Consider the following 9,731-nt stretch of genomic DNA (forward strand, 5'->3'; position numbering starts at 1 on the left):
AGAGATTTGGTCAATTCTTCTAGATCTTTACAACTTGACAGTTTCAGCCTTTGCAAATCATGTAAATTTGGAAAATAATATGAGATTCAATCAATGTTGCATCAAAGAAAATACAACTCCTTTAGTGATCAAAGATGTGCAATTTATGAGATTCCATGCATTTGGATGCCACTCAACTCAAGCACATTTAAATTTGGCAGATTCTATAACAACCTTGGGGAAGGTGAATTAGTGATATTTGACAATGATGATATTGTCTACACTAGGAACATTTTGTTTAATAACATAATTCATCAAATATGTTTAGATTGAGGAAAGTGCATCTAAAAAAAAAATTCATTTCAATTCATATGTAATCCAAGTTTTCGGAAAATTGGAATTAAAATAGGAATTGGAGTAGTTCCACCTATTTCGATGGAACACCAAATCCTAGATTTGAGGGTAAATGGAGATACCAAATTCTATTTTTTTTCCAATTCCAATTCTTACTTTGTGCACCCATTCAATGGATTCAAAAATTTTGAAAATTAAAAATGTCTAATTTCAACCACCAAACAAGCCCATAGTTCATAAATTTATTTCTATTTTTAGTTTTATATATTTGTTCATTCAATTTTTATTGTTAGTTTGAGCAAAAAAATCTTTGCAATTCATCTTTAAATTCGGAACAAAATTTCATAATTTATTTACTTCTATAAATGATTATTAAATTTATATTTATAAATATAAATATCAATATAATAATTTTGTCCATTTGAAAATGTATATATTTAATAAATTAAATATTAAAATATAAAATTTAAATTTAAAAATATAAATAAATAATTTTTGATTTTTATAAAAAACAACAATTATGTTTTTATGTTTTAACACATCATTTCATTTTCCTCCTTTCCCTTTTCATTTTTGTATTTCTACTCCATTTTCATCTTAAATGTTAAGTTGGATTATTATGTTTAGCCATGTAAACAACATTATAAATTATAATAAATTATATTCATCTAACACATGAGCAATTAAATATCAAAGAAAAATATTCTCTACTATAAAATCTGAAATAAGAACATTAGATAGAATATTGAACCACAATGGATATAAATATTTCCTTCATCTCAATTAATTCAATAAAAAAAGTGTTAATTATAATTTTTATATTTAATAGTAATATTAATATAAATTTAAATTATTAGAAAAAATTAGATTTTTTAACAAATACTAGATATGTTTTTTAATATTAATTCTAAACAATTATGAATAAATCTTAGTATTTATAGTGTTATTATTTGTGACAATTAAGATTCTGTTAGTTTTGTAAATAAAATGAATAATATCTTAAAATACTAAATTAGATATATGAACATAGATAGTTATAATTTCAACATTATAGAAGAAAATCACTTCTATCAATCTTGAGAGTTCCTAAATTTATTTCCTAAACAGAACCATGCACTAGAAAGTTTATTTTTGTGCTATATATGATACTCCTTAATATAAATAAATACAAAATTTAATTTTATTACTCTATAATTAAAAATTACTTATACACATTTTTTAAAAAAAATTAAAAAGGCTTGAATTTTGATAATATAAATTATTCTCTTTGCCTTGTCCTCTTACAAGAACTTCATTTATGCATATATTGTCATTCTCAACAATTAGCTATGTATATATATTTAAGCTATAAGTATGTGACAATTTGTTTGTTATTTATTAGGGTTGACAGTTACATTATGCTTTTCAATGTAAGATTTTATCATATTTTTATATTTTTCTTTAAATTGATGGTAAGATAGCTTCCACAAAATTTTTGTATATTGTTCTAAGTCTTATATTTATTTTTAATAGAATTTGAAAGGTCTATTATATATTTTTTCCAAGATTTAACAATTAAAAATATTAAAATATTATATTAAAAATAAGTAAAAATAATATTAAATATATTAACTATTGTTATATACAAATCTAAAAATTCTATATAAAATCTAGAAATCCTCTTCTTTTGCATTCATGGTATCAGAAATCTTTTAACCGAACTTTTATATTAGCATAAACACACAACTACTAATTATTATTATGTTTATACATTATTTTTATTATGTTTACTAGTTAATTGACTAGTTGAGCCTTTAATGGTGACGTTGGAAAGTGGAAGTTTAATAGTGCAAGAAAACAAAATATTTATATGGAGACCTACCATGGTGGGTAGGAAGTTATATTTAATTATTTTTAATTCCTAACAAGAGCTTTGGTGGAGCTAGAGTTCGTACCTTTTGGAAAAGAGAAGTTGATGACTTGTTTTTCTTAAAAATGGAATAAAACATGCCATCTTACTCTACAAATTGTGACGGATTTAGTTTTTAAGTGTGTGGATTGAGTCTTTGTTGACTTAGATAGATGTGTCAAGCTAGAGTTTTGATAACTATAGAAATACAATATAGTTCTACAAACTAGAATTTTTACATTCTATGACATTTTGATACTAAATAAGTTGAGCAGAGTCATCTTATTGCCAAATGTTAACAATTTAATTTGTAAGAGTAGCCTTGTCACTTGTACAACAAAATCTAGTTAAAGGAATGGTTAATAAAAATGTTATGTCACTATAAATTTTTGTAGATGAGTAAATTTATTATTTAAAAAAAAATCTAATACATCCATTTTATAGGTGTATATATTTATTGATAATATTTAATTAAACATATATAATTTTAAGTTAGGTATAAGATACAAAACTGTTTTTTTTCTAAATAATATAAAATATTAATTAATTTATCTTTATTTAGTATTAAATATAAAAAAATACTTGTTTTAAATAATTTCATAACTAATTATTTTGAAAAAAAATTCGAATTTGAAACAAACCAAATATAATATATAAAATATAAATTTTATATAAATTTTGATTCTAAAAAAGGCATCCTTCTAACAATAGAAATATATGAAATATAAGAATTTGAAAAAAAATACATAAATAATAATACAATTTTGGACAAATATAAAATGTCTTTTAATTTAAATAAAACAATAGAAATAGTAAGTAGTTTAAAAAAAGAGTATGTATAATCTCTGAACAAAAAATATTTAAAATGAAAATAAAAAATCATAACTTATATAAGATATATAAGAATTGCTTTATATCTTCATATTGCCTTTGTGAAAATATTTATAATTTTTTAAATACATTTTTTGACAAAGAAGAAAAACTTTTAATTTATGATTTGTGATATTTAAGATTTTCATGTAATTATTTTCATGTAAAATAAATTTAAATAAATAAATATTTTGAAAACTGTAGAACTATTAGTACTCATTGAACTTAAATGCATGTAACATATTCAAAATTTTAATTAGAAACTTAAACAAATTTATTAATTTTCTTTTAAAACATGATAATTGTGAAGTTAAAATTTACAAAGGAATAATAATATTCTAAACTATTTTTTTAGGAGCCTTTCTCGGTAAAGACTATTTTTTCAGCCCATTGAAAATAAATTTAAAAAAAACCATTACTGTCTCAAAAGCTAGTGAAAACTTGTGCTGTGAAAGACATCCTTAGACTTAATCTGTTGCTTGCAAAATGGACTGAACCTTTTAGCAAATGCCACGTTGTTGTTACCATTGTTGTGTGGATTGTTCTTTGAGCCATAAATGAGGTTGCAACTGCTTCACTAATAAGTGTTTCAATAATGAACTAACGCGAATGAGAAGCCACAGGATGGAGTTGGAGCTTGAAGATGGAGCATATGAATCAAGGCAAAGAGTTCAATGTTGCTTGGCATGAAGGCCAGGGTTCACATGCCATGAGGCTCCAAGGCTCCCATTGACACCTATTGGAAGGAGACTGAAGATGGAAGGAGACTGGAGAGTTCTAGAACTTTGAACATTCGAAAGATTTTTTTTTTTATGATTTTTTTTGTTAGAAATTTAATTCAAACCCAAGAAAAATTGCTATCGACCAATCATTAAATAGAAATTATTGATTAAAAATTAATTAATAAATAAAATGATTTTTAACCTTTCAAAGTTCATATATTTTGAATATTACAATTATTTGGGAGGAGCCACCGAGAACATTAGTTCCCTGCCTATGTATAGGCAAGGACTAATTACGCAGAAGGCATTCCCTATATGAATGTGAGGAGCTAAAATTTGAATCTAGAGGTGGAAAATGGTGTAGAGAAAATGACTACCATTGAAACAATTTGAAGCATCGATCTATTTAGGCTGAGAGGCTTTCTACAATGGTGGAAATTTTCAGTGTGAACATTTTCTATTTTAACAAAAATTTGATGTTCATTTACATGTTAGAAAAATAAAATAGAAGTAGACTAAAATTGTGAAAATTATAGAGAGGAAATGGAAGTTTAAATGAGACAGATCAAGAGTCTTGAATAATTTTTATTGGTATAAATTTTTTTAATTTGATTTATTCAATAGAGTATGCATTTTTTTAATTGCTATCATTTTTATGGAATATGACTTTTTAAAAATTTGTACATGGTGAAATAAATCATTGTCTAAATTTGATTTGTTGAATTTTCCAGTCTCATAAAACTTCTATGTATCAATATCAAGGCATACTATATATAAAACCAAATACAATAGTTTATTCATAGAATTTTTTTGTTCATTTGCTAAATTTATATTAATTCTCTTGAAATTAAATATCTCTCAGCTTATTTTACAACAACAAAAAAAAAAACAATACTAGTTTTACCTTTTTTACATATGGTGACCATGGTTCAATATTTTAAACAATAAACCACAACAAACTTATGCATGAAAAAGTCTAGGTGGAAAGTGAAGTACGAGGATGCAAGTGGATGAAGGACGTGGTGTAGGAAAAGTGAAAACAAAACACAACCATTGTAGTTCTGCCCATTAATATTTTGGCTTTGTTAAAAAGTAATTTTCATAAAAAATAATGACTTTAATAATATGTTTTTATTAAAAACAATCCAACTCCCATCCCCATGCTAAGTCGCAAAAAGATACTGTGTACAGATTTAATATTAATCGTCCATACGTACCATTCATTTAAGATTTAATTCTAGAATTAAAAATTAGTCAACAAATGAAAACATATCACGTTGCATTTTAATAAATGTAAACTTCATAAATAATTGTACACTCAAATTTTAGGAAGCAAATATTGATATTTCTATCATCAATATTTTATATGCTAGGTTCTCAAAGAATTATTAAGAAGAATTGTAATTAGTGTTCTTTCGTAATCTAATATAATTTAGAATATAATATTATAATATAGAAAAATAGTTATTATTATATTATATAATGCAAATGGTTAAATATAAATATAAAATACAAAAGTAAATAAATAGTATTTTTACATAATAAAAAGTAAATCATATGTAATATTATAAAACAAAATGTTATATTAGATTAGATTTATTTTATTTGCTATATTAATAAAAATATTTATATCTGTTTTATAAATTTATAATTAAAACAAAAGAAGAAATAGTTGAATTTATAATTATTTTGTTATATTGTTATATTTTGACAATTTTGTATATATTTTTAAAAAATAATCTTGTTCACTAAAGAATGAATAGCTCAATTTTACATTAAAAAAATTATCTATATAGTTTTTTATTTACATTATTAATGAACAATGTCATGTTATATTACAAATGGAGAGGGAGGGGTGGGGGAAGAGAGAGAGGGAGATGTACATGAAGATATACCAATAGAAGGGGGAAGAGTGAGAGAGAGAAGGAAATAACGATAGAGAGGAAGATAAAGATGGAAATGAAGATGGAAGAGATGGATATCTAGGGATGAAAATGAATAGATAAAGAGAGAGGGTAGATAGAAATGGTACACACACACACACACACACACACACACACACACACATAGATAAGGCATATAAGGAAAGAATGACGGAGGAAGAGATATACAAATAGAGAGAGGAAGATAGAGAGAGGGCGTGGAGATGGATGATATAGATATATGTAAAAAAGAGAATGATAGATGGAGAAATATAAAGGTGAAGATAGAGATAGGAAGTGATATATATATATATATATATATAGAGAGAGAGAGAGAGAGAGAGAGAGAGAGAGAGAGAGAGAGAGGTCAAAGGGAGTGATGACAAGGGATGGACAAAGAGTTGGAGATGTGTCTAGAAATGGAGTGGTGAGAGGAAGATGTAGATAAGAGAGTGGGAGATTTGTTTTAGAGATGGATTGGTAAGAAGAAGACGCATATAGAAATGAATAGGGAAGATAATTAGACTCCACTATCAAAAGGATCATATTATGTTTGCAAGAGAAGGTGGGATAAAGTTGAAGATAGTTATAAATAGAGATGGGGAGAAACAAAGAGTGTGTGAATGAGGGAGAAAAAGAAAGGTGGAGTGAAGGAAAGGGGTAGAAATATAGAGATAAATGAAGGATAGATAGTGATAGATAGAGGAAGAGATAGATATTTATAGTGGGAGAAGATTGATGCCATGAGAAAGATGGAAACTAGGAAGAAAAATTAAGAGGAAGCTATAGATGAACAGTTAGAAATTAAATTAATTCTATAAACTTTTAATTAGAATTATAGAGCTCCTCTTGTGAAACAATCAAATAGAAGATAGGTAATAGTTTTTGACAGATTGATACAGAGATAAGGAGATATAGAATGAGATGGAGAGACAAAAGAAGGAATAGATAGTTGACTTTCCATAACTTTACGGCATACCCATTGCACACTAAGGTACAATTGGTAGTAATAATAACTAGCATGTACTGATGAAATCTTTCAGTGGATACATACAGGTGGGATATTTCGCACATTGGAAATGCCCTCAAAACATTGACAGGAAAGGAAAGGAAATGCACGTGAGAAGAGAAGAGCAACAATGCATTAATAATATTATAGTATTGAAATAACGCGATAAATGCGTCTGACAAGCATCTTAGAAATCATAGCTAATAATAGTAGACATGGTCACATGGGATAATCATAAACAAAATGTCCCATCTCTATTAAAAAACGATCAAATCTGCGTAATTGAAAACGTCGTCCACTATAGATACTATACTATTCTTTATATTCATCAGCACTCATAACAAGCCAAATCTCTCTTCAGACCCGTTGTTCGAATATGTCTTCAACATTTGGGGGAGGAAGAGATTCAACAAGTCCTTATGGAATTGAACTTGCTGAACATGATGGTTTCTTTTATGCGCCCTCCGTTGTGTAAGGAATCATGAGAATGCACTCACTGTTCAAAGCACGGGAGGACGACGTGTTTGTGTGCTCTGGAATGAAGACGGGAACCACTTGGGTCAAATCTATCATTGCCAGCATTATGAGCGAAAGCAAGGGCAGCGTATTGAAGGGAAAGAATGCCCATGAGTTGATTCCCACCTTAGAAAAATACTACAATCCACGATCGAAGCCAAATGCACCTACTGTGATCTCCAAAATGTCCTCCCCAAGGTTGCTCGGCACCCATCTTCCTTACTCTGCTCTCCCTGCTCAAACCCAATCATTTATATCGCTCGAAATCCCAAGGACACTTTCATTTCCCACTGGAAGTTCTTGCCTGCCCTCCAAAACATCTTCACTGGTGAAATGAAGGCTCCAGTTTCCAAGGAAATATTCTTTGACTCCATTAATGGTGCCTCTATCTTTGGTCCTTATGTTGATCATGTCTTGGGCTTTTGGAATGCCAGTAGAAATCAGAGTAACATCTTGTTTTTGACTTACGAAGATATGAAGGCAGATTCTTTGTCACACGTCAAAAAGATTTCAGATTTCCTCAGCCAATCTTCCTTGACGGAGGAAGATCTTCGATGCATAGACAGTCAATGCAGCTTTCAATCTCTTTCCACTTTGGACGTTAACACAAATGGCAAACAGAATTTCCGTATTGCTCACATAAGCAATCAATCTTTTTCTCGCAAAGGTGAGGTGGGTGACTGGAAGAATCATTTCACTCCAGAAATGAACAGGCGTATGGATCTGGCAGTGGAGAATAAGCTCCGAGGGCATTAAGGGAAGAACTAAGCTTGGGAAACAAAGTCAACTTTGACTATTTAAATCTTTTGGTTTAGGAATTAAGCTTAATGTGTGATGTTTAAACCGTTCCAGCTCGAAAAAACAGGGCTATTCTTAAGTATGAACTCTGACTTACAAAAACCGTCTCATCAAATACGGTTTCCGCAATGTGCACATAAGGTATATTAGAATTAATGAAAATGTACCCTACTGTATTTTCTATCTTCGACAGAGATTGATCTATGTATTCAATCGAAGGAAACCAAGTATAAATCTAAAGACAGCAACGATCTTTGTCTCGAGATAGCTCTGCCTACTCCAGTGCCTTTAGAAATGAGAGTTTTACATATATGTTGTTGTTGACTAATAATTTCCATTTGCCTTGTGTAACAAAATATATTCACCTTTTTTTAATACTAACGAATGAAAATATATTCAGTTTTATTTCAAGATCTTAATACATTATTACCAAATTATATATTGATGTCGTTTTCACAATTGTCTCTATGGTGCAAAAACATTAGAAATTTTGTGCTTTTTTATAGATAATAGGCTGAAGTACTACTTCATCTAGAGCGCTCTTAACTACAAAGTTTCTTCCATGGTTAAATCCACTCTGCTTGCAACCCCATTTGCAAAACCTTCACCAAGTGTTGTGCCTTATAAGTTCCATTCATTAGAAAACCACTTAAGCTCATCAATTGATAAGTTGGATGTAATTTCCGGAGAAAGTCAAATTGTAATATTGCCATTAGGATATAACTGTGTAGTTACTGAGTCAAACACATTGACCATGGTTTCATGAGTAGTGATTCACACGAGTCCATCTCTCATGAGAATAAATAGAACACATATCACTTACCTAAGGTGACCGGAGTGCAATTATCAAAAGAGGACACTACTGCTAAGGTAAATGAAACTCAATACAAATCAATGATTGGCAAATTGTAATATGTTGTGCATAGTAGGCTAGATATTGCATGCACCATTTGAATTGTTGCAAGATTTTCTTCTAATCCAAGGGAAACACACATGGAAGTTTTTAAGAGAATATTTAGGTATCTTAAAGGGACTAAAGATTTTGGACTATGGTATAAACAAGATGGTGACTTTACTCATAAAGTCTATTTACCAATGTTGATTAGGCTGGTAATGTTGATGATAGAAAAAGAACAAGTAGTGGAGCTTTCTTTTTAGGAGAAAGATTGATAACATGGTTGGGAAAGAAATAAAGTTGCATTTCACAATCTACTATTGAAGCTGGATAAGTTTTTGTTGCAATTAATTGTTCTAATATTGTTTGGATTAAGAAATAGTTGGAAGGAATGCAAGAAGTGATAACTGAGATTGTTACTATTTATTGTGATAACATGAGTGCAATAAATATATCAAAGAATATGGTGAATCATGCAAAGACAAATCATATATCAATCAAGTATCACTACTTGAGGGAGAAAGTACAAGAAAAATAAGTTAGGCTTGAATATGTGAAGTTTAAGGAGAAAATTGTAGACATGTTTACTAAACCATTGCCTAAAGATGTTTTTGAACTTATCTAAGAGGCAAACTGGGGGTCCTTCCCTTATCCAAAATTCACTAAGTGATGATGCATGTTGTGTCAATTCATGGATAAACTGAAATATCTTTGTAGAGTTGATGCAAGAGTTCACACTTTGGGAGCAGTTATGAAGTTGTGAAAATAATTGTAATGA

General features: G+C 28.7%; 1 pseudogene; it reads left to right on the top strand.

The window, feature by feature from the left end:
- Positions 1-7,267: 7,267 nt before the first annotated feature.
- LOC149578044 (cytosolic sulfotransferase 17 pseudogene) lies at positions 7,268-8,016 on the top strand (annotated as a pseudogene).
- Positions 8,017-9,731: the final 1,715 nt, after the last annotated feature.

This window comes from Cupressus sempervirens, chromosome 1 (genome assembly GCF_028749045.1).
Source record: "Cupressus sempervirens isolate cs-2001-9-10 chromosome 1, ASM2874904v1, whole genome shotgun sequence".
In the NCBI taxonomy this organism is placed as follows: domain Eukaryota; kingdom Viridiplantae; phylum Streptophyta; class Pinopsida; order Cupressales; family Cupressaceae; genus Cupressus; species Cupressus sempervirens.